Source organism: Tupaia chinensis, unplaced genomic scaffold, assembly GCF_000334495.1.
Source record: "Tupaia chinensis unplaced genomic scaffold, TupChi_1.0 Scaffold000478_3, whole genome shotgun sequence".
Taxonomy (NCBI): domain Eukaryota; kingdom Metazoa; phylum Chordata; class Mammalia; order Scandentia; family Tupaiidae; genus Tupaia; species Tupaia belangeri.
Genome location: NW_006159990.1, coordinates 6,270,455 through 6,295,486, shown reverse-complemented (window position 1 = coordinate 6,295,486; position 25,032 = coordinate 6,270,455). Strand labels below are relative to the sequence as shown.

Genomic DNA, 25,032 nt, shown 5'->3' with positions numbered 1-25,032 from the left:
TAAAACTCACACCGGGTGCGTGTGCGTGCGTGCCCAAGATCCCGAGAGGAGAATGGAGGAGAAGGGATTGCGGCGTGGCCATCCCCCCTGTGGGGCGATTTCTCGCTTTCTGTCTCTCTGTCTCTCTCTGTCTGTCTGGCGAGCGCACACACCCTAAAGCAAAAACCTCTAAAAAAAATTGTATTCAGGGGTTAAAGAAGATTTACTTCTTTTTTCTTTCTTCTTTTTCACAAACTTTTATTTTGAAATCAAAAGTTCACAGGAAGTTGTAAAAATAGTACAGAGCACATGTAGTTTTTACCCATTTTATCCCAGCAATACATAGAGGCAGTTTCATTTAACATGAGACTTACATATAAGTAACCATAGAGAAAAAAGTTTTTTGAAAGAAGGGACTACATCATGAAAAGTAAGACATGAGTAAAGAAATGGCAGAATTCAGTGCAACTGGAGCATCGAGCATGCAGTAGTATAAAGTTCACACTTTATCCTGAAGCCACTGAAGAATCAAATTTTGTCAGTTAGGACCCACTGTGGTGGGTTGTGATGTAACTATGAGATATGTGAGGTCACGCGGATTGAGTTGGATGCTTCAGATCACAAGTAACAGAAAGCTAACCTAAGCTCATTTACGTCAAAATGCATACTGGGCTCATAACTAATGTGACGGTGGAGTCCTTGTGTGGATTCAGTCAGCGCTTAGACTCCTTTTCTCTCGGACTCATTCTCTGTCCCTGCTCCATGAGCTGACTTTTCCTCAGGCTGGCTCCTCACATGGTATAAAGTGACACCCACCAGTAGTGGGAATGACCATTTTGCTTTTTACAGTTAAGGAGAAGGACTGTGTTTTCCCACAACGATTAAACAACACTTCTGAGTTTTACTATCAATAGCCAAATTTGAACACTACAACATGAAAAATGAGATAATGCTCAGTAGTTTATTTCAGTCAAAGCAGCCTCCCGGAGCGGGGAGTCACCTTGATTCTAATCAGATTGGGAAGTAGCTACATACTGGTGGTAGGCTGATTTTCAGAAAGAAATTATGGATGCAGGGAAAAAAAAGGAGGAAGAAGGAGGGAAGGAGAGGGAAGAACGGCTGCTAGGAAGGCAGCAAGCAAATGTACATAAAAAATATACTTTGAAACCCTTCGTCACTGTCAAGGCAAGTAACGACAAGAACTGAACTTTATATCTTGGAGATAGAAATAGGAAGCAGTGGACAGTTTTGAAAAGGTATCAACTGATTAAATTTGACATATGTCTAAAAAAGAGGAATGAAGAACAACTCCAAGTTTTTTGGTTTGGATAAATGTAAACTTAGAAGTGACATAAACCAAGGTAGAGACAACAGAAGAATTATATTTAGAAAAAAGAGAACAAGGTAAGATTATGATTATCTGGAACATTGAGTTTAAGGTACTTGTGTATATCCAAATAAATGGATGTGAATTTAAAAAAAAATTGGGGGGATGGCAGGTGGCATGGTAACTAAGGTACTGGACTTCCACAGGACTGACTACAGTTTGAGTCCTGGGCCTGGCAGTTTGCTTTTCATGTTCCCTTTCTCTCTCTGGTCAAATTTAATAATAATAATAATAACAATAATAGTAATAAAATTAAATAAATAACTTTAAAAATTTTTCCAGAGGGCATGGGTGCTTTCTGGAGAGACAGAGAGTTTCCAGAGGGCACGGGTGCTTTCTGAAGAGACAGAGAGGGAAGGAAAGAGAGTGAGGACAAAAGCGGGAGTAAGAAAGGGGAGAGGAGAGAGACAGAGAGAGAGAGAGAGAGCACTCTCCATGGAGAATGCTGCGATCCTTTCTCCATCCCTTTCTCCTTTTGGGAACTGGGCATGCATGTGCATATGTCTGTCATGTTTCTCAAGCTTCTAGGTCTGGGACTGGAATTGTATAGTTGGCCACGTGGATTCAGCCGCCCTCACTGCCGTACCACCAGCTGGCCTAGGATGTAGATTTCTATGTACAGATCTTGACTGAAAAATGAAACATTAAAAAGCAAAGACTAATGGTAATTTAAATAAGGGTAATAAATAAGAATAACTGAGATAGAGCTGTTGAGTAAAATAGAACAGAAACAAAGAAAAACCCTGATATTAATATAAAGAGATCGGTTTAATAAGATTCAAATGTGGCACTGGGGATCCAGCATGTTTGCACAGGGGTAGGGTACTGCTACATGATACCAGAGCCAGGTGGGAACCCTGAGCCAAGTGGGAGGTCCTGATTGGCTTGAATCTCCAGGCCCCCTAGATACTGCCAGCAATACTGGCTGTGAGGAAAGTTGTCAGGGGAATGTCACAGCATGACAAGACCCTGTCAATGCTATGTCTCTCTCATGCAAGAAAATAAACTTTAAAATATACATGCAGTTAAAAAAAAGTAACAGTCAAAGGGAAGTACATTTAAAGTAGAACCAGTAGAGTGTATAGGATTTTAATGTAAAGGGGATAAAAATGTTAGAAAAGAAAAAGTGCTCATCTGCATCATACGTAATTTTATTTAAGCAATATAAGAAATCATGCCCAGGGCAAAGGTGGGTTATTTTAGATAGGTTAAGAGAATTCCTAGCTGATGAGGACACACTTTACCTGAGACCTAATAAAAGAAATGAGGAGACATTCAAAATAGGAGGGAATATTTTCCAGGCAGTCTAAAGAGCAAGTGAGTTGAGTCTGAAGTGCGTATAAAACAAGGCCAACATGGCTCGAGTAGGCTTGGAAATGCTTCTACAGAAATGAGCACAGATCACAGCAAGTTGGGACCGAGAGACCAAGGAATTTAGATAGTGGACTTTACTCCAAATGTATTGGGAAGTTTTTAAAAACCTTTGGACAGAAAAGTGTGTGACTTGACTTACATTGTGCAAAGAATTTTCTGATCTCCATCTGGAGAGAAGTCTACATGGGTCAGAGGACGAAGGATGATAGATCCGTTAGCCAACTAGCTCAGGAATCCAGATGAGGATCATGGTGAGATGATTTAGGATGTTTATGATGGAGATGAGAAGTGCATGTATTCATAATCTATTCTAACTGGGGCAAAATTGGAAGCACTTACTAATGTGGAGTGGAAAAAGAAGAGCAGACAAGGCCCACTTCTAAGATGTGGAACACCGAGACAAGAGACAGAGCTTGTTGAGAGGCTGAGTGAAAAACATTTCTGCTTTGCTCAAGGTAATGTTTTAGGCTTTGTAAACACCCAGATGGAACTATTGAGTAGGATGTGTGAAAGTAAAGATGTGGAGGGAAGGAAAAGTTTGGGGCTAAAGCCAAGGAAAAACCTGAAGGAGGTCATGTAGGAAATGAATGTGGAAGATAAGAAATATACCAGAAAGGAGACTGAGAAATCATCTTTGTGAAAGGAGAAAAATCATGAGAGTGTGTTGTTCCAGTGGGCAATAAAGGAACAGGGAGTATCTAAAGAGTATCTACTATGTTAAGTGCTACCAAAGTTTTGATAAAGGAGAGCTTAGAAATGTTCATTAAGTCTGAAGAATTCAGCAAGGACATTTCTGTGGGTTGCTGGGAATAAGAGGTTAATGGAGGTGATTATGAAAAAATGGGAGTTACTGGAGGTAGCAGGTCATGCAGTGGTTAAAGTACTGGACTTCCACATGCCGACTGCAGTTTGAGTCCTGGATCTGGTGGCTTGAAACTCATACCAATGCAGGTGTGTGCATGCTTAAAATCCCAAGAGGAGAATGGAAAAGAAGGGATTTTGGTGTGGCTATCCTCCCTGAAGGGTGATTTCTCACTTTCTCTCTGTTTCTCTCTGGCAAGCTCCCTATAACAAAAGAAAAAAAAAATCTATGGGAATAGAGAAAGATGTTAGCTACAACGGAAGGGGAATAGTCTTAGCTGTTGGGCCCATTTACTGATTTGAAGAAAAAGACAACTTATGATCAACATTTGAGACTGGTAGATTTGTTAATGTGAACATAATTTAATTATATTCTTTTTGCTTTTGCCTCTATCTCCACTCCTACTGTGGAAGCAAAATTAAGATAATTTAGTGTGAGTGATGAATTTATTTAGAAAATAATGGCATTGGTAATCAGCAGTTGATAATACTATTGAAGTTTCTACTGAAGTTTATTATATGTAAAAATTTTTGGTAGATATATTCTTAAATAAGATACTAAGACCAGAGTTATAAATATGACTGAAATATGATAAAGAAATGAGACAAATAACTGTAGTATGGTTTACATTAAGATCTGCATTACTCCCTGGGTGATTACCATGCTACCTGATCTCTTCTCTATGTTTCCCCCTATCTCTATGCTTTTGTTTCCTTTGAATCATCATCTCTAGTACAGAATTAGCAGCTCTGGAATCCACATGATTTAGCAGTTGGGATCCTTCCATTTGCCTTTACTATATAGCTAAATTATTTTCCTAAAAATGTATGAGTTAACACAACCACGACTTTCTTTTTAATATGGAAAATATTGACCACATTTATCGAGGAAGACAGAAGATTAAGAAAAAAAGGAAGATAATATAATACAGAAGGAAGGTAATGAATAGAATAAAATACTTCCAAAGGAAGATGATGAGTTTCAGGTTCAGGTGAGAGAAAGGTGTCAATAGTAACAAGGAAAAAAAATGCGGAAAAAGCACTAGATTCTTTAAGTCTGTAAATTCTTTAAGGAAGTCAAAAAAATATACCATCTAGTAATTCTTAGTTTTTTTCTGCTGAGTAGTAAGCAAGATAGGCTGCTGAGAGTCAGGTAAGGAGGTGGTTTCCGAGACTTGACATTATTACAGAAAGTTTGGACAATGAAAAAGTGAGCCCATGTGGAAATGAAGATTATCAGTATTGTTTGAAATGACATGCATTTTATAGAAAATAAGAGGTATGAAGCTACCAGAATTGAAAGCTCAAAAATAGAATGCTTGAAATTTTATTTATTAGATATAGAATACTTCTAAAAATCCAGAGTATGGCCTTAGCAATGGTTTACTTAATGTAAAAGAGGTCATTAGAGATTAAAAGATAAAGAAACTGATTTTTCTTTTTGAGGGCATGGATTTTCCATACTGGCTTTGGAATTACTGTTGGCATAGCTTTGGGAGTATGTTGAACCCCATTTGTGACTTGACTATACCAGAGTTAGAGATGGACCCAATGATTCTCATTCCTGAGACTTCCCTGCTGTTCTTTTATGTGGTCTTCTCCCACAATGAATAATGTAGATGTTTGTGACTACGATAATATTGGGGAAATGGAACAAGTCAGTCATATACAAATCTGTCAAGGCTAACGTCAGTGAAAAAGAGCAAAATCTTAAATAGTAGATGAAGAGAGATTCATGTCAAAGAAATTCTGTGTACATGACTCTGGGCTAAGTCGCAAAGACATTGTGACTCTCACCTTTATTCTCTTACATCACTTTTTCTATAAGAAGTTGCCATATTGAGAAGATACACAGGCAGCCCCATAAAGATATTACATGGTGAGGAAATAAAGACCACAACTAGTTAGTACCAAAACTAGCACTGACTTTTCAATCTTTAGATAGCCAAAATAATTAGATTATCCAGCACTAGCCAAACCTTCAGATGACTACAGTCTTTACCAACAACTTGACTGCAGGCTCACCAGACACTGAGCCAGAACTAATTAGCCACACCACAACTGGATTACCACTACTGGATTCCTAGCTCACAGAAACTGTAGAATATAATACTTTATTGTTATTTTAAACACTAAGCTTTGAGGTAATTTCTTGGGCAGTGACAGCTCACTGTATATATTTGTGTATTTGTGTGATATGTGGCTGTTATCTATCTATCTATTTATTTATTTATTTCAAGAGCTAGAGAGAGAGAGATAGAGAGATGAAGAGGAAAAGAGAGAGAAGGCATCTCTAACAGGTGCCTGTGGAGCAGGGTGGGTTTTCATCTGAATCTGTCCCCGATCCCCAAGGAGATAGGCCTGGTCAGGGAGCTGCCCTGGGGGCACAGACTGTGGACAGATGGGAGCGTCCCAGTCTGCCATGAGACAGCCGCACGAGGAGGCAGGTTCTCCAAGCCGACACCCCTCCCTCCCCGGCCATGGCCCCTGACCTTCATGCACCTTCACCCCAGTTAGAAACATCCCGAGTGCCTGCTGCTCAGCAAAACAATGGCCTAGCCAATATTGGAGATGAAACATACACAAGATGGGATTAACTTTCCATGATTATGCATTGTAGAAGAAAGATTAGTGAACTTGAAAATAGGTGTAGTAATGAAAAGTATCCAAAATAAAACATAGAAAAAATATGGAAAAAATGTGAACTAAAGATGTGCGTTCACCTCATGAGAGACTTTTGAAATATAACAAGAAAACATGGATAGAATTAAAAGTAGAAATAGGTATTTCATGAATAAAATTAATGTTTCACAATTTTAGAATACTATATTCAAAAATGAAAGTGTATACCCTGTAGAAATGCACATGGAATATTTACTAACATTGACCATAAAAAAGTCTCGGTAAGCTTAAAAAAATTTAAGTCACGGAGTGTTCTCTTACAACAAAGGAACTAAGTTAGATATCTGTTCTGATAAATCTCAACTATTTGGAAACTAAACAATATACTTCTAAATAACCTAAGTAGATCAAAGAATAAATCAAAAGTGAAAAATCCAAAAGATTTTGAACTGAATGAAAATGAACTCACAAGATAAAAGAATTTCTTGGAAACTACCAAAGTAGTACATAGAAAGAAATTTATAGCACTGAATATTCTATTAGAAAATAAGAACTTCTTACATAGTATCCAGTTCTACTTTTTAAAACTAGATGAATTAAAGAGCAAATTAAATTCAACCATAGAAAAAGAGAAAATAATAAAAATCAGCTATTTATGAGACATGGAAATAGATTATTACCTGTCAAATATAATGTGTCTTGTATCCCCAACTGGACTGGTGTGAAGTGTATTCATGAAAGGTAAATTAAATGTACAAGCTAAGTGATATATAGTGATCAAATGTATAAAATAAATTTAAAAAAGATCAGAATAAAATCAATGAGGTAGAAAATAGAGAAAAACACAACAAATCAATAAAATCAAAAGTTGGATCTTTAACAAAGTCAATAAAACTGGTAACAACTATCCAGATTGATCAGGAAAAGAAAGAAAGAGCACTGAAAAAGATGAGAAATATGATGTCCTGATAGAATCTATAGATATTGGAATTGGATAACAAAGGACTATTATGAATTATTTTATTTCAATAACTTAAGCATCTTAAATAAATGGACAAATTCCTTGAAATACTAATAAAACATTCTCAACAAGAAATAGATAACCAGAATAGACCATTTTTTTCCTTTAAAGGCATTGAATTTAAAGTTGAAAAACTTTTCTACAGAGAAAACTCCAGGCCTATTGGACTTCAGTGATGTATTCTACCAAATGTTTAACAAAGGAAAAAAAAAAACAGTTATATAAACTCTTACAGACATTAACAGACAATATTCTTTGTCATTAAGAACATGACCAATGATAAGAAAATCGAGATACTGTTATACACAACTAGAATCATGAAAATAAATACTGAGTGTTCTCAGTCATTAACAGAAGCTAAAGGACTGGATAGCATAAAAGTAGAAAGTAAGGGTAAACATTAGCAGCTGAATGGAGTGTGGGTTGGAGGACTGGGGGAGAAATTAGTTAAAAGAAACAAGAGCGAATGTTAACAAGTGGAATAGGTTTTGAAACTGTGTACCAGAGTAGAGGAATCAACCTCTGTAACAAAGTGATACATACTTCTAAATCACCAGAAGAGAGATACTCTGGTGTACACAAAATAGTGTGGTCTCGAATGTTAGTTATGGTGAACAAATTTATATCCTTGAGTTGATTATTTCACACTGTATACGTGCTTTAAAAAACTATACTGTACCAGGCTAGCAAAAGTGGCTGGATCCCACATGGCTGACCGTACAACTGGAGTCCCAAATCCAGAGGCTTGTCTTTCACGTGGGATGTTTGTGTGTGCATGCCCAAAATCCCGAGAGGAGAATGAAGGAGAAAGTACTATGTCATGGCTCATTTCTCTCTCTCTCCTTCTCCAGTGAGTGTACATACCCTAAAGCAAACTAGTAACACACACAACACACACACACACAATTACACTGTACCTTACAAAAAAGTAAAATAATTGTCTGTAAGTCAGATATTACAAAAAAGTATTTTATAATTAAAATATGGGGAAAATAATATAAAATCAGAAATATTAACCATATTATGTTAGAGAAAAATATAGAGAAAGTGGAAGGCTCATACTCTTTTGGTTAAAATGCAAAATGGCAGAATGACTTTGGAAACAGTTGAGCATTGTTTCTTACAAGGTACACATACACTTACTATATCATTCAGACCCTCACCTCTTAGCTATTTACCCAAGAAAAATGAAACTTTATGCCCATATAAATAAATACACAATCTTTCTTGTACATTTTTATTATACATTTAATCACTGTTTATCATTAGTTTGTAAAATGAGTGTTCTCATCATGAATATACTGTATACTAGTACAGTTAAAGATATTATCATACACTTTATCAACAGATAACTTTCCATTTTTGTGTCCCTTAAATATTCTGCTTCTTTCTTTCCACCCCTGATTCCTTTCCTCTCAACCTCCCTCATTTCCCACTCTCCTCACACACTGTCTCTAGTATCCAGACTTGTTCTCCATGTTTTTCTATCTGCCAATTTTTCAGTTTCTGCATTTGGTATATATTAAGTAGGGGTATACAATATCTCTCTTTCATATTCTGGCTTCCTTTGCTTGCCAGTAAATCTTCCACATTTGTACACTCTATCAAATGTCTATCAAATGCCAAGGTTTTATTGTTTTTCCATGGCTAAGTAGTATTCCATAGTGCATATGTGCCACACTTTTCCAATCCATTCATCTGTTTATGGACATTAGGGTTGGTTTCATATTTTAACAATGGCAAATAATGCTGGAATAAACATGGATGTGCAAGTACTTTTCTGACGGAGGTTTTTTTTTTATTTAATTTTTAAAATTTTATTTATTATTTTTTTTGGAGAGGTTTTTGCTGTAGGGCGCATGTGCTTGCCAGAGAGACAGAGAGAGGGACAGAAAGACAGAAAGCAAGAAATCACCCCTGGGGGGATGGCTACACCTCAATCCCTTTTTCTCCATGCTCTTCTCAGGATCTTGGGCACACACACACACACACACACACACACACACATGCCCGGTGTAAGTTTAAGCCACCAGGTCCAGGACTCAAACTGCAGTTGGCTACATGGGAGTCCAGCGATATAGCCATTATGCCAATTGGTGGTCTTTATGGAGCGTATTTCTATCCTTTGAGTATATACCCAGAAGTGAAATTACTAGATCATGTGATAGTTCTATCTGCAGATTTATTTTTTGTTCTTTTTTTTTTTTTTTTTTTTTAGTTTTTCTTTGCCTAGAGGCTTGTGCGTTTGTTGGGGGGGAAGAGAGAGAGCAACAGAGAGACAGATATATAGAGAGAAACAGACAGTGAGAGGGGAAGTAAGAAATCACTCCTCAGGGGGACAGCCATATCACAATCCATTCTTTTAAAATCTTGGGCATGCATGCACGTGTGCCCAAAGTGGTTTTTTAAGCCACAGATTCAAACCACGGACATCCATGTGAAGTTCAGAGATGTAAGTGCACCACTATCTGCTGGTCCCTATTCGTTAAGTCTTTGAGGGATCTCCATATTGTTCTTTACAGTGGCTGTACTAAGTTACATTCCCACCAATAGTGTAGGAGAGTTCCTGTTTCACCACAGCCTTATCAACACTTAAAATATTTTACTGTTTTAATCTTAGCCATTCTGACTGGGGTTAAGAGGTATCTTATTGTGGTTTTGATTTACATTTTCCTTATGATAAGGGATGTTGAGTATGTTTTCATTTGCTTTTTGGATGTTTGTATATCTTCCTTAGAGAGTTATCTGTTCAGCTCATTTTCCCAACTTTTAATTGGGTTGATCATTTTTTGGGGGGAAGAGTAAGTTGCCTGAATTCCCTGTGTATTCTGGTTATAAGTCCCTTACCTGAGGCATTGTTTGCAAATATATTCTCCTATTCTGAGGGTTTGCTGGTTTATTCTAACTATTGTTTCTTTTACTGAGCAGAAGCTTTTTATGGAAGTAATCTCACTTGTCTATTTTGGAAATTTTTGCCTGTGCTTTAGGGATCTTATTTAAGAATTTTTGTCTGCTTTGATGTCTCCAAGAGTTTCTCCTGCATTATCCACCAGTTTGAGGTCATAGGTTTAGATATTTGATGTATTCTGAGTTGACTTTTGTTAATGATGAGAGAGGGGTCCATTTTCATCTTTCTGCAGGTGGATAACCAATTTTTCTAACACCATTTGCTAAAGAGAACCCCCCCACACACACACACTCCACTGTATTGATTGGTGTCCTTTGTCAAAAATCAGTTGCTTGTATATTTTGGGATTTATTTCTGGGGTCTCTAGTCTGTTCCAGTGGTAGCAGCTATATTGGTGTTAACCAAAAACTAAAAGCAATCAAATGTACTAAATAGAAAAGTTCATACAGAAACTATGTCCATACAGAAGAACAATACTCAGCAATGCAAATGAATAAGTTATCAATACAAACAACGACATAACCCTACTGAGTTAAGAAGTCAAATAATACAAGGCAACTTCAAAAGTTCATAAAGCAATAGAATTAAAATGCAAGTTTATTTCTTTGCCAAACAAATCTTTGAAATCCATGCATAGTTTTTTGATGAAATGAATTTTCAATATAGGTTTGAAAGGTACTTCATATGAATCATGTCATGTAATTTATTATGGAAGTCTAGAAAATGAAAACTAGGGCCAGCTCCGTGACTTGGTGATTAAAGCGGCAAGAAGCCATATGGCTGACTCTGCAGTTCAGGTCCAGAACCCAGAGACGTGACACATTCCAGGCACAAGTGCATGTGTCCCTAAAATCCCTGAAGGAGGGAGAGATGAAGGAGAGAGAACTGGGCATCACCACGCCTCATATGGAGTGCTTTCCCTTCTCCCTCTCTCCCTATCTCTCCGACGATATGACATGGCACACACCATCTAGAGGAAAGGAAACATAAACCCATAAACAAACAAAAATCAAAGACAAGAAAAGGGAAAAAGAAAACTAATCTTTAGTGCTTGCAGATCAGTGTTTACCTGGGTATAGGTATGACACAATGAGAAGCAAAGATTAAGTATTACCAAGGAATTAAGGAAAATTTGAGCTGGTGAGTACGTTCATCATTTTGGTTGTGTAAAGACTTGTATATATGCTGGTAGCGTTCTCTTGTACATTTTGTTCGGTGCTATCATTTGTGGAGGATCACGGTTGACCTTTTTTCTCCTCTTTCATGACTAAAAACAATTTCATTTTTCTAAATGACAAATTGTGGTAGGTAATGTTAAGTTTTTATGTCTTCTCACTAATAGAAGTATTTTTTAAAATCAGATTTTGAATACTATTTTGCAGTAATCATAATTTTTTGACACTTAAAAAAACTATGTAATTATACGTGACAGATTTGTATTGAAATGAAACAACTTGAATATCTTTGGAATGGCTTAAAGTTGTGAAGACATGTTAAATGAATAAGTATAAAGTCTGAGTTGCCCAGTGAGAAGGAGTCTTTAATAGCTATTCAGTGATAATCATGTTCAAAATAACACATTAATGAAATGAGTCTTATTATAACAATTTAGTGTTCATTAGAAATAAAAATGAAAAGAATAATTTGACACTTAGAAATCTATAATAATTCAGTGACTATGGCATACTCACTTTTACAAATATAACTTATCAGAAAGTGCCAATAGAATTGTTAACATGCAAAAAACTGATAAAAAGTAATTGGAAATGCTTTTTGTTAAAAATACATAGTGAGGGACCAGCAGTTAGTGTAATGGACTCCCATGTACTCGACCACAGGTTGAGTCCCAGATCCGGTGGCTTAAATTCATGCTGGGTGCGTATGCATGCATGCCCAAGATCCAGAGAGGAGAATGGAGAAGGGATTGCAGTGTGGCCATCCCCCCTGGGGGCGGTGATTTCTTGCTTTCTGTCTCTCTTCTCTCTGTCTTTCTTGCGAGTGCACATGCTCTATAGCGCGAATCTCTCCAAATAAATAAATAAATAAATACATAATGAGATGGCATAATAATTACATTCCTAGTCTCCCATATAATTGACCATGGTTCAAATCTTGAACTCGGTGGCTTAAAACTAACACCGGGTTCGTGTGTGTGTGTGTGTGTGTGTGTGTGTGTGTGTTTGTGCCCAAAATCCTGAAAGGAGAATGGAGAAGGGGAAGGGATTATGGCATTGCCATCCCCCCATGGGGTGACCATGGGTGATTTCTCACTGTCCTTCTGGTGAGCACATGTGCTCTATAACAAAAATCTCTCTTTAAAAGAAAAAAAAATAGGGACCAGCAGTTAGCGTAATGGCTATGTCGTTGGACTCCCATGTAGTCGACCGTGGCTCGTATCCTGGACCCGGCGGCTTAAAACTCATGCTAGGTGCGTGTGTGTGCATGCCCAAGATCCCCGAGGGAGAATGGAGGAGAAGGGATTGCGGCGTGGCCATCCCCCCTGGGGGGGTGATTTCTTGCTTTCTGTCTCTCTGTCTCTCTCTGTCTGTCTGGTGAACGCATGCTCCCAATAGCAAAAGAACTCTCAAAAGGGAACCAGCAGTTAGCGTAATGGATATGTCGCTGGACTCCCACGTAGTCGACCGCAGTTCGTGTCCCGGACCCGGTGGCTTAAAACTCACGCCGGGCGTGTGTGCATGCGTGCCCAAGATCCCGAGAGGAGAATGGAGGAGAAGGGATTGCAGCGTGACCATCCCCCTTGGGGGGTGATTTCTCGCTTTCTGTCTCTATGTCTCTCTCTGTCTGTCTGGCGAGCGCACGCGCCCTACAGTGAAAATCTCTCCAAAAAAAAAAAAAAAAAAGAATCATTATGAGTTTTATCTATCCTGAGAATTTTTTTATGGTTTTGTTTCTTTTATATAACATTTAAAAATTGTTTGATTATTTCAATCCATTTAATGATTTGAAAAAGGAGCATACTATATAATTGCTTTTGAAATCATGTTAAACACACTGATCTAATGCATTATCTTCTAGGATGTCAGCTGCCAAGATACTTAAGGAATTAAAAATAATATGCATAATCTAAACCTAAAAACATTTAATCATTCTTTAACTGTAAAAGGAAGAAATAATAACTACTGAAGAATATTAATAAAATGCATTGTCATTTCATAGAAAATATATGCAATACATTTTATTACAAAACTAAAATTTTCCAAGAGATCTTTAAAAACTTTGTGTAAAATGCATAGTATGAAAAAACTATGCATGGATTTCAATTTTTTGTTTGTTTGTTTGTTTTAGTTTTTTGCCATAGGTCATGAGCCTTTGCTGGAGAGAGAAAGAGATAGTAAGAGGGAAAGTGGGATATCCCATCCCAGGGAGAAGGGTCACACTATAGTTCCCTCACCTCCATTCTCTTCTTGGGGGTTTGCACATGCACACAAATGTGCCTGGAGTGATTTTCAAGCCTCAAGATCTGGTACTCAAGCCGCAGTTGGCCCTGTGGGAATCTAGTGCCCCAACCACCATACCACCTGCTGGCCCCAGGATTTCAAATATTTTTTGCAGTGAAATAAACTTGTACTTTAATTCCACTTGTCAATGTAATTTTTGAAATCCCCTTCTATGTAAGGAAATGTTTCTGAATAAAAACCCTTCTGTTTTTTTTTTTTTGATTGCTAACATATTTCTGAGAAACTCAGAGGTACTTTAAGAGTGATTGTCTACCCATTATGGCTTTGTTTGTTTTTATTTTGTAGTTTGCTGTAGAGCATGTGCACGTGCCAGAGAGAGGCTAAGAAAAAGAGTGAAGGAAAGTAAGAAATGACTTACTGGGGAGGATGGCCATGCCACCATCCTTTCTACTATATTCTCCTCCTAGAAATTTGAGCAAGTGGGTACGCACACACCCAGTGTGACTTTCAAGCCACTGGTTCCAAGATTCGGATTACACTATTCTCCATGTGGATGACGCCTTAACCTCTTGCTATCTGCTGGCCTGTCTACCATTTATCTTTAGATATTGGTGTTTTTATAAACAAACATGATTTTCAATACATTCTTTTTTTTGGGGAGAGGTTTTTTTTCGCTATAGGGTGCGTGCACTCGCCAGACAGACAGAGACAGAGAGACAGAAAGAGAGAAATCACTCCCCAGGGGGGAGGGTCACGCCACAATCCCTTCTCCTCCATTCTCCTCTCGGGATCTTGGGCATGCACACACATGCACCCGGCGTGAGTTTTAAGCCACCGGGTCTGTGGTCGACTACGTGGGAGTCCAGCAACATAGCCATTACGCTAACTGCTGGTTCCCACCAAACATGATTTTAAAAGTTTTTCATAGTACCTTCTCTTTTAAACTCATCTATTTCTGTTAATAATAACTTTCATGAGAAAGTTGGTCTCAAAATACAGATCCCTGCTTCTTTTTCTTCTTTATGTCTCCTGTACATGGTACCAACACTGATTTTGATGTTTAACTTAATTCTGAGTCACCCATTATTTATTTCTTAGTGAAGCCAGTTGCATTAGTCATATAACTGAAAGAGTAATTTGATCCTGCAGTAGACCATAGCTAACAATATCACCATGACTCCCGCTTGACCCTTTGAATGGACTTCAACATTTATGAAATAGTGTCCAAAATTCCTACTGAGATTATGGGCTTTCAAGCAAGCTCTTTTTCCCGGAAATCATCAAGACCCTCAAAGACTTCAGACCCCTGGCTCTCAGCAGATAAATTTTCCACTGACAAAATTATCTGTCTCTGTTTTTTTTCCCCATATGCTTTCAAAAAGTCCAGCTTGAAGTAGATAGTGCCTTTTGTTTTAACATTTGTTACAAAGGCCATTAAAACACCGATGCATTTAAATATGGACTTTTGCTAAAATGGCTCCTATCTCAGTGAATTCATCTTGTGACTCCAAAAAAGACAATCCCCTGGAAATCCTCATACTACCAGCTAACCAACCAACGCCCTAGTTTCAGTGGAATGTTCTCACAGCTCCTTCTCTCTTTCAAATTGGCTTGCTCTATGTATCAAAGCATTCTAATAATATTAACTACAGGTTAAGGTTAATCATAAACATTAGCTATTGCTAAGTGTCAATAATCATCTTTAATATTTACATAAATTACTTCATTTAATGTTCTCAGTCATCAGACAGATAGGTTTCAATTGTCTTTTTAAAAAATGTGTTTAAGAAACTAAGTAACATGGGAACCAGCAGTTAGCGTAATGGCTATGTCACTGGACTCCCACGAGGTCGATCGCAGTTCGCGTCCCAGGCCCGGTGGCTTAAAACTCATGCTGGGCACGTGTGCGTGCATGCCCAAGATCCCGAGAGGAGAATGGAGGAGAAGGGATCGTAGCTTGACCATCCCCTCTGGGGGGTGATTTCTCGCTTTCTGTCTCTATGTCTCTCTGTCTGGTGAGCGCACGTGCCCTATAGCGAAGAACCTCTCAAAAAAAAAAAAAAAAGAAACTAAGTAACATGCTACTGTCACCATGTCAACTGTGTCATTGTAGATTTAAAACAGCCATAGATATAAAATGAATAGCTGTGGCTGGGTTTCTTTACTGACAAAATTATCTGTCTCTGTTTTTTTTCCCCATATGCTTTCAAAAAGTCCAGCTTGAAGTAGATAGTGCCTTTTGTTTTAACATTTGTTACAAAGGCCATTAAAACACCGATGCATTTAAATATGGACTTTTGCTAAAATGGCTCCTATCTCAGTGAATTCATCTTGTGACTCCAAAAAAGACAATCCCCTGGAAATCCTCATACTACCAGCTAACCAACCAACGCCCTAGTTTCAGTGGAATGTTCTCACAGCTCCTTCTCTCTTTCAAATTGGCTTGCTCTATGTATCAAAGCATTCTAATAATATTAACTACAGGTTAAGGTTAATCATAAACATTAGCTATTGCTAAGTGTCAATAATCATCTTTAATATTTACATAAATTACTTCATTTAATGTTCTCAGTCATCAGACAGATAGGTTTCAATTGTCTTTTTAAAAAATGTGTTTAAGAAACTAAGTAACATGGGAACCAGCAGTTAGCGTAATGGCTATGTCACTGGACTCCCACGAGGTCGATCGCAGTTCGCGTCCCAGGCCCGGTGGCTTAAAACTCATGCTGGGCACGTGTGCGTGCATGCCCAAGATCCCGAGAGGAGAATGGAGGAGAAGGGATCGTAGCTTGACCATCCCCTCTGGGGGGTGATTTCTCGCTTTCTGTCTCTATGTCTCTCTGTCTGGTGAGCGCACGTGCCCTATAGCGAAGAACCTCTCAAAAAAAAAAAAAAAAGAAACTAAGTAACATGTCAAATATTATATTTTAAGTAATGATGGAGTCAGGGTAGAATCTAAGGGTCTCAGACTCCAAAGCCCCAGGTAATATACTGGAAAGTATGTATAACAACAAGGCTATTACTGTAACAATACTACAAACACAAAGTTTAGCTAAGGGTTTGGTATAATTTGTCTCTCCAGAAAAGTTCACATAAAAATTACATTTCATTTAACCATATATGATGAAGAGTATGAATGCTCTAATTATAATGGTTTCTCACTTTCTCTTATTCTTTCACAGTCCCTTGCTTATAGGACATTAGTGTGGCTGAACAGTTTTCCAGATGCCATGAGTCAATTGAATCCTCAAGAGCAGATTAGGAATTAAGATTATTTTCCCTTCATTATTATAAAAGGAAGATTCTTTAGCTGCGAAATGGATATATAAATTCTTCTCGAGCACCAATCAGGAAAAATATAGTACAAATCTTCTTTAAGTGAGGGATAATTGTGCTACTTTTGTTCACTATATTTCTTAAATCCATTTCCTGTTTTCCTTTTCCATGACCACTCCTACCAGTTTTAATTCTTGTTGTCTGTTGTCTAAATTATTTCACTACCTCCTAATTGGTCTTCCACTCCAGCTTTTTGTATTTCTTATGCATTTTACCAGACAAAACTTTAAAAACTGTTCCTAACATACCACTCTCTCTCCCAAATCTTGCATTAGTCCTTACTGTCTTTTCCTAGAGGGCATTTAACATTTATTTTTTTCTAGCCAGAAAAACAAAAATAAAGGATTATTACCATGAATACTCTTGTATATGTATTTTACGACTTTTTAAAATCGTTATACTGTATGTACACAGTGGGAGGGAGAGAAACAAAAATACATCTCCCCTCCCAAAGGGTTAGCTCATGCCACAATCCTTTCTCTTCCATTTTTCCTTTGTACCAGGCTATTGGGCCCACAGGCATACATGCCCAGTGTGTTTATCAAGCTACCAGAGCCAGGATTCTAACCACTATCAGTTATGTGGATTCCAGCTCTCTTCACTGCTGTGTTACAGGTCCAGTCCATGGTGTACATATTTTTTTTAAGTGAAAGATGAATAAATGAATGAATAAAGTGTCTTACATAGTAGAGATGTCATATATCAAGTGTGAGTACTATTTAATTGTCCTTTCCACTTTTCAAGTACCATTTTAATTTGAGGAAAAGAATGCAAATATTGCTAGTAGATGAAATTGAAATTTGTTATGTATTTTCATGTCATCTGGACATTTTCTTAACCTGTAATTGTGAGGCCACATTCATGTACAAGAAACACATGTGTGGAAATCTTATACTATGTCCACAAATCTTGGTAATAATTCTTTCAAACTGTGGGACATAATTCTCTTCTCCAAACTGTAGGTCTGAACTTAGTGACCTGCTTCTTTTCTAGTGAATACAATATGATGAAAGTGACCATGGGTGGTTTTGAAGAATGCCTCTTGGTTCACTCACTTTGGGGAAAGCCAGATTCGATGATGTAAGGACACTTAGGAAACTCCATAAAGAGGACCAGGAGATGACATACGGAGACCTCCAGGCAATGGCCTGTGAAGAACTGAGATACCTGACAACATCTATGTGAGTGAGCTTGCAAACAAATTTAGTTTCAGTCAAGTTTATAAATGACTGCCCATGCCTTCATTGTAACTTCGTGAAAAAGCCTGAACCAGAGCCATACAGTAAAGTTGTTGCTATTTTCCCAAGTCATGAAAATAATGAAAAAAAAAATTCTTGTTTTAAAACATTATACTTAGGAGTAATTTGCTATATAACGATAGGTCAGCAATACAGCTCTGGAGAAAGATTTTAGTTTAAAATTAGTGTGGGGGAAGATGTAAGGAATGTGGTCTGAAATAATTGATCTTGTATCCCTTTTTTTACATATAAAAATTAATCATTATGTCAAGAATATAACAGCACTTTCCATGACTTATTTTGGTTGCAAACTAGGAAATAAAGGTCAGATTTTATCCTCCTTACTAACATCCCTATCAATAATATAAAAATAAATTATTTTAGGATAATACTCTTTTTTTTTTTCTTAAAGAGTGATTTTTTTTTTTTTCCTATACAACACCTATGCTCACTGGAGAGATGGGAAGAGATGGGGAGACAAAAAGTGACAAATCTCCTCCCAAGGGGGAAGGCCATGCCACAATCCCTTTCCCTCCATTCTCCTCTTGGAATTTTGGGCATGCATGCACACACACGTGCCCAGTGTGAGTTTCAAGCCACTGGGTTTGGGATTCGAACCATGGTTGTCCATGTGGGAGTTCAGCAACATAATCATTATACCATCTGCTGGTCCCAGAAAGATACTCTTCTAAAAGCATTAAAAAGCCATTAACTTATATATCTTAGACTCTTAGGGACTCAGAGAACATAGCATTGTTTATGTCTCAAGTGCTCTGATTATAATCTTTTTTTCTTTATTTTTGAGAAATACAATTTGTTTTCTCAAATTATTAGGTTGACATATTTTTCTATGAAAAAATGCATCGTGACTTCCCAACAACCTGATATTTATCCCTAGTGAATTCTATTTTCACAAATGAGATATATGTTTCTGTAGTGCATATAAACTTGTATAGAATAACCTTGTGGTTACTATTACAATTGTTTGTAGAGCATGTACTCAAGCTGAAATGCTACACTTTTTCTACCTTCATGTCTTTTAAAAATTGATCTTAAATTAATTTATTGTATGTTATATCAGATAAACACATAACAGTTTCTTATAGAAATATTTTTATAACTAGCACAATAACTTTGTAAAGAGTGCGTAAAGCCATAAAATAGGATAAACTCTTTGGTTAACATGCTGTCATACATATTCACTCATAGAAGTAGGTACCCAAAGGGTTTTCATATTTCAAATACTTTTACATCAGAATAATAAAGTAATCTTTTTTAAATAAAGAAAAAATGCAAATAAAAGTTTTAATATCCTTTTCAAAGTTTATTGAATAGTGCAATGATATTTTTATTCTTATTTGAGATAATTTCATTTCTTCACCCTTCTCTTAGGAACTGTGAGTACAATCAATAATATTCTAAAAAGAAAACTAATCAACCTTATGAAGAGAGACAGCTTGTCATTCTTCACTTTCCATGTCAACATTAATCTGTTTTTAATTTGATGTAGTTCTTTTATTTATACAGAGCTAACGGTTGCTTTACTTTTATTTATTTATTTTTACTTGTGAGGGAATTATGAATATGTTCACATGCCAAATAATAAAGTCTCAAGTTGTATATAGCAAGAAATCTCTCAATTCTAGGAAAACTCCATCCTGTGTGCTGTAGGGTGACTATATAGATGTTTGTTTTATTGTTTTTAATTTGCATATCTTCCTACTGTCCTTAATTTAGACGCAGGATCTTAATAATTTCAGTTGAAACTCACAGCCTAGATTTTGCTGTGTGAGGAAGTTTCTGAATAAGACATCAAGTTTCTAGCCATCAGAGGATAATTTATTGATACTTGTCAAAAGGAAGTATCAGTCTAACAGAAATCAAGACAAAAGGAATGCCTGATGAATTTTCTTTGAAGTGCCTTTTATAAAAGTCCTTGGTAATACATATTGATGAACTCCAAATTGTCTTGCCTGAAGGGAAAAGAAAGTAGACTGCTTTACACTGTCTTATAAATATTCATCAAAAGAATAAGACTTATGTTTCCAGGCGTGAGGTGAATGATTACGGTTGTATGATTGCCTTGGAATCTGGATAATTAGTAAAACAGTAGTTGACAGTAAGAGAATTTTAAACTTGGTGTCTTGCTTTCACTTCATTTGGAATCAGAGATAAAGCTTCCTATACCAAAGGAAAGCAATTTTAGGGGGTGATGGATTGATAGTATAAAGTTCTAGCCATCAGTTGCTTCCATTGTTGGCTTATTTATTTGTTTAGCTCAAAATTAACACAAAAAATTTGTTTTGTTTCATTTTCTTTTTGTTTTATTTATTTTTACTTTGTAACTCATTTTTTTCTAATGAAACAGTAACACTCTTATGAAGGATAATTTGCTGGATCTGTGTCTTAATTAATCCCCCAAGACTCAAAAGTATAGAATAACTTCATCCAAATGGCCATGAAGAATAGTTTTATCTATTTTTTGGGTGGTATGGTTGTTTTCGTTTTGCTTACTCATTTTTGGCTGGGAAATTAACTCCATGTTTCTTTTCTTCTTTGAATCTATGTGTTTAAATCTGATATAATTAAACACACATACCAGTACTAGCCAGACCTTTAGATGTCTGCAGTCCTGGTGAACACGTTAACTGCAACCTCACCAGAGACCTTGAGCCAGAACCACTCAGCCAAGCCCCTGCTGGATTCCCGACTCACAGAAATTATAGAATATAGCACATTTATTGTTACTTTAAGCTACTGAGCTTTGAGGTAATTTCTATACATAATTATACACTAAAAAGAAAAGGTGGTTCTTATTTATTCCATGATAAAGAGAGAGAGTGAGAGAGAGAGAGGAGACATCATTCTCCCAAAGGGTCTTGAAACTACAGTACACCCCCAGCTTCAGTCAGTTCCAAATCTTATAGGCACATACATGCACATTGTACTCAGGGAGGCCTTCATATATGATATTAGCCTCCCAGGCCATGGCATTTTGGCTCCACACATGGACTTCTTGATGTTTGGAAAATAAGTATGGTTCCTATAAGCTATCAGAAATTATGCATCATCAAACTGGCTGGAAATTTCTCCTGGTTTTCATCAGTAATCTAACTTATTAAGAGGAAACTAACCTATTCCAGAAAAACTTTATTCTTTATGGTGTTTAGTGAAACGCAATTAAGCAAATATAATGTCCTCTTTGAAGCAAAGTGGTTGCCCAACTTAAGTAGCTGAAACATTATCTCTGTTGAATGAAAGATGTATTTGGCAAGTGCTCTCTTCACTTTGAGCAGAAATTAGCACCTATGTTGCGATTAAAGCCAGAGGAACACTCTACATTTTAGATACTCATGGGAAGATGGCAAGACCCAGCAGGAAAAACAAACAAACAAACAAACAAAAAAACTAGAACTTAGCTTGCAATGCATCTAGGAGTGAACTGTGGTAGAAAATAAATGAATATATAAGTAATAAGGGAAAGACAGGCTGATTCAGTTATTATCCTAGGAAAATATTTATAATTAATCTAGAATCTCCACTTTTTGTAAGGAGATTTTTACTTTGAGAATTTGATATTACTCAGCAGGGCTGAGCTGTGATAAATGTTGGTTGAGACTATGATGGTGATGAGGGTTTTGGAGTTCTTGAAACATAATTGGATAGTTTGGTAAGTGAAGGTAATATTTTTTAAAGAAAAGAAATCATCCTGTGGTCTTTGCTCTGATCATTTTTCTAGTCTTGCACTTTGTTTAATGTGCTGTATAATTCATCTCATTTGGAATTTATAAAAAATAGATTGAAAAAAAACTCTCATAAAGGCATATGGTGTCAGCAGTCTGGAACAGTGAAATTGATCATACAGAACACCTAGATATATTCAATATGGAATAGAAACAAACCCAGAACAGCCTGTGGATAGAAGTGTCAGTGTCTCTGAGGAAATCTATTATTTTTCTCATATTTTAGAGAAACCACCACTGAGAAACTTACCAAGAATCCATGATATCATTTTTAGGCCCCTTTTCCAAGTTCCGAAGGAAGAAATCTCCATTTAAAATATAAATGAAGGATCACAGGAAAATGTGTAGGGTAGCAAAAGGGAACTGACAGTAAAATACTTAAAACTTTGCTTTTCTTGCCATGTTAAGCTGAATCTATGTAATGTCTAACACTGCCTCACAGTGTGCACCCTATGGCACATCAAAGTATGCAGTTGACATATTTCAAATATAGATACGAAGAACCACAAAAGAAAGGCTACTATCTGAAAGTAATAGCTACGATTAATATTTGGAAAGTATAGGGGTAAGACAACACTCACTAAAACATAGCCCTGGTTGGATTTCTATTAGAACACTGTCTTCCCCAAGCACATCTTCAAGGAAGACAGAATTTATAATTGTCACCAAGATGGCATGCAACTAAGGCTATTTAACTTCTGTAACTTTCCCTGGTGGAGACTAAAATGCCCCATGTTCTGTTAAGAGGCTCATTGAAGAGAATAATGTGCTTTAAATGCATTCAGTGTTTGAGGGGGATACAAATGAAGCCTACATTCATGAAAGGAAATGTATGGATGGACATAAAACAGAAAAAAAGTCCACATTTACTCCCTCATGTCAAATTAATTCTAATAAATAAAAATATAAATACAGCGAGCTGTCATTTCTTTACCAGGGAAAAATAGAATAATAAAAAGTTTAAGCTGGCATGTCTGTAGTAAATAGATGCCAGTGTTTAATCCTTGTTCGAGAGAAAACTGATGCAAATTTGGTAGTAAGATAAAAAATCCCTAATGTGAAAAAGAAAGCACACTCCAACCAATAGAGTCCATTATTAGACATTTATCAAAAGAAAATGAATAAGAAATAGTATCAGGGTACATAAGTAAGAATGTTCATACAGCAATATTGAAAAAACACTAGAAACCACTCAAATGATTAATAGTAGGAGAACGGTTAAATATATCATTTTAAGTACATAAAATTGTGTGTTATGTAACTATTAGTATTTAACAGATTTTTATTCATATTTGATAAAACCATATATTTAAAAAAATTGCCATAGGGTCCATACTCTCACTAGACAGAGAAAGAGAGGAAAGAGGAGAGAAAATAAATGAGAGCGACCTCCCTAATGGTGTGTGATCACTCTGTGATCCTTTTTCCTCTATTTCTCCTTCCTGCTAGGATTTCGAGCACACACGGACATGTCCTTGACCTATTTTTCAAGCCACTGAGGCCAGAATTCAAATAGCAGTCAGCCATGTGACATTTGGCTCCAATACATAGCATTTAATGATTGCTCTACGGAGTTAGTCTCAGAAAACTCTATGGGAAGAAGACGCACATGTGCGTACATAGCTCTATCCACCTGTCTATCTCTCACCATTTATATTTCTTCTTATGTAGATGGTTTATGGGCTCTCTGAAATTCGTATGTTGATGTTCTAACCCTCAGTACCTCAGAATGTAAATATATTTGAAAACCTATATTTCTAGAGATTTTTGCTATAGGCATATGTGCTCACCAGAGAGACAGATAGAGACAAAAAAAACAGAAACCGAGAAATTACCCCACAGGGGGATGGCCATGCCACAATTCCTTCTCCTTTATTCTTTTCTCAGGATCTTGGGCATGCACGCACACATGCCTGGAATGTTTTTAGACACCAAGTCCAGGACTCAAACAGTGGTTGACTACGTGATAGTCCAGTGATGTAACCCTTATGCCATCTGCTGTTCCCCGAAAACCTATCTTTAAAGACTTTTAAAAGTCTTCAAAGAATTTTTCTAAAGAGCTTTTAAAGAGGCGGTTAAGGTGAGGTGAGCTCGTGGGAGAGTCCTAATCAGCCATGGCTGCTGATTATTAAAAGAGGAGATTAAGACACACACAAGTACTGAGGGTCACATGAAGACATAGAGAGAAGATGCCATCCCTGAGTCAAGGAGAGAGGATTCAGAAGAAATTAGTACTGTTAAAATCTTGATTCTAGGCTTATGAGAAAATAAGTTTCTATTGTTTAAACTTCCCAGTCTGGTATTTTGTTATGGTAGCCCCAAGAAACTAGCATTAGTGTATTTTCTCTTGGCCATTAGTATTTTCCATTATTATAACATATATTTCATTTACATAATTTAAAAAATATAATGAAAATTAAAAGAAAAGAAAAATGCTAGAATATGTTAGTTTTGAAATACTGCATACTTGGGAATCATTTTTTTCTAAGAATTCTGTTATTAAAGATAAACCACTAAATTTATCTAATATTCACATGCAGTCCCGGTCAGACGTTAACTTTTTAAGTTTTTTTTTTTTTTTGTAACTTTGTCACTTCTTGCTTCAAATGGAATCAAACAACAAATAATTTCAACCAGGGCCACTATATCAGACCTAACTGTAAGTAAGTGGAGAGAATTTCTTTTTTTTGCAAAGATCATATTTATAGTCAACAGAGGATCTATGTTCTGGAACTTTCCATCCCCCATTACAAATAGCAAAATTATAACCATGAACTAATCTTTAATAAACACTTTATGACTGATTCATTTTAAAAACGAGAGTGAAGAACTACTTCTCATTTATTTTGCTTCAGTACTTACTGATGTGTGTGTTCATCATGTTGAGATATACATGGGAAATTTCAGGTTGTTATTGTAAGAAGTTACCTATCAAAATAGTGTAGGGGTATGTCAGTTTTTCTCTCAAAAAGTGAATAAACCCTAGAGTACATTGAATCAGAGAATTTGTCCTGGAAATGTCAATACCAGAAGTGTAATAGAGAAGAGGACATGGAAATGACAATCCAATTGTATCCGGCATGGTCATTTATCAAAAGTTTGGATGGCCTTGTGCACAGTATATTTTTGAGTCTATAGGAGAAT

At 36.6% G+C, this 25,032-nt stretch overlaps 1 pseudogene; it reads right to left on the bottom strand.

Annotated features, from left to right (window-relative positions):
- The window catches only part of LOC102491071 (hsc70-interacting protein-like), a 123,300-nt pseudogene extending 117,275 nt beyond the window's left edge, over window positions 1–6,025 (bottom strand).
- Window positions 6,026–25,032: the final 19,007 nt, after the last annotated feature.